General features: G+C 33.5%; 1 long non-coding RNA gene across 1 annotated transcript; it reads left to right on the plus strand.

The window, feature by feature from the left end:
* The first annotated feature begins 283 nt into the window (after nucleotides 1–283).
* LOC139745260 (uncharacterized) lies at nucleotides 284–1,864 on the plus strand. The gene is made up of 3 exons (XR_011711881.1): nucleotides 284–357; nucleotides 1,183–1,234; nucleotides 1,782–1,864. It is a non-coding gene; the product is annotated as an uncharacterized lncRNA (long non-coding RNA).

Here is a 1,864-nt window from a genome sequence, read left to right on the forward strand (position 1 = left end):
GGATTAATGGCAACTCAAGTTTAACCTTACTCAGGCATTGAATGTTAAACATTTCTGATTTGAGGTAAATCAAAATCTTGTGTAATTCAATGAAAAGCTAATGGAATTTATAACACAGATGGTCAAATTTTATGCTAACTTGCTCACTTTTCAGAAGAAACTGCGAAATGTGTGTATCGATAAATGTATATTTACATAAAAAAAAAACTTGGCGATTTTTTGGCAATGTTTCGCTAATGGTCTTGTTTTACTTGAACTAAATTGCAGAACTCAACATTTTATGGCAAGAATTTGGCACAGAATTTTGGCTTCGTCGTAGCTATAGCAACGTATTTCATCACAGGAACACTCATAGTGGTAAGTTTAGCTTAGATTCTTCCCATTCTTCGGTCTTTGTAGGTAGTGGATTGATTGATCTTGACCAGTATCCGATAACACACTTACCCAACCTGTAAGTTGAATTATAATTTTAATGACGTGGTTACTATGAGAGCAATGGATGATTGTAAACAAGCAGCCATCAGCGGAAAACCGACGAACTTGAATTTTGAAGCCCTTTCCGAAGGACATAGTGTGCATTATCTATAATGAGGGAACAACCTCTGTTGCAGACAAAGACTCGACCCAGGGACCTGACAATTAAATGCATAATTTGTTATATGCAAATGAAACAGAAATCCAGCATTAGTGCCTCAAATAGTAATGAAATGAGAATTAGGGATAGAAACAACCAATGTAAACATTTGAATCAGTATAATCGATGTTAAATGTTGGTTAATATACAACATGTGAAAATAGTAATGATAAAATTGTTTTTAGATTAAACCGTCCACATGCAGTTAAGGTTTATTGAGAAAAATAGTAATTTATGTGGTAGGATTTTTTTGATACAACTGACCTACACATATGCATCAAATATGATTTCTTGATTATGTTTTTGTAAATCACTGCTCCCAAAGGTAAAGAGAACCTTGAATAGTCCGCAATCTACACTGAAGCTGACTTTATCACGTGACAGTAAGATGTTTTGTCTGAGCGTAATGATTTCTCCTTGACGTTTTTTTTTTTTTTTGTGTGTGTGTGTGTGTGTGTGTGATTTTGTTAGCAGACTTCCAACCAGGAATTCCTATTATTTCTCGTCTCACATTGTGTTTCGAATTATTTTTATCCGTTTGATTTCAGATATTCTTTATCCTGTGTCTACGCTTGTGCAGAAAATTATTACCAAGACAAGGTAAGTAATGCTCAAGTTATATTTCTCACGAATTTTGAACTTATTTTAGCAAGACATAGAGTGATTTTATGTTTAATTTTGAATGAGCTTATTTTCCTCTTCCCGGTGACAGATGAATAGTTGTTCTTGTTTTTGTTTTTGTTTTTTAGACTAGAAGCCCTTGGAGTCCTATTTGATAATCTACTTTCAAAAAAAAAAAAAAGATGGCAGTGTTTCCAGACCGAGAGTTCAGACCTTTGATTTCGTTATGACATGCATGCAAAGTAGAATTACATTCTTTCCAAACATTAATTGAAGAAAAATGTTGAGCTATTTCAAGTTCAAGCATTCCTGGACTGGATTTCTCCTTTAAAGAGGAATGATAATGATATGATACGAGTTGCACTATTTACACATACACAGGCCTTCTTTCATCACGCGTCCAAGATCCGTTCAACGATTAAAAAGAACTTTTAAATAAAATGTAAAATAACTTTTACGTCATTTACAGAATAATGTATAAAATCTTTACATGTTTAACTCATGATTTGCTGCTTTTTTTAAACAGAATTAGTTCAAAAGATCAAATTGGCAATCAAGTCATTGAGGACGCGGCTTTCACTCTACCTATCAACATTTTTCTTCTGCTGG

The sequence above is a fragment of the Diadema antillarum genome, unplaced genomic scaffold (assembly GCF_040938485.1).
Source record: "Diadema antillarum isolate AM-2024a unplaced genomic scaffold, OU_Dant_1.0 seq00001248_RagTag, whole genome shotgun sequence".
Classification (NCBI taxonomy): Eukaryota; Metazoa; Echinodermata; class Echinoidea; order Diadematoida; family Diadematidae; genus Diadema; species Diadema antillarum.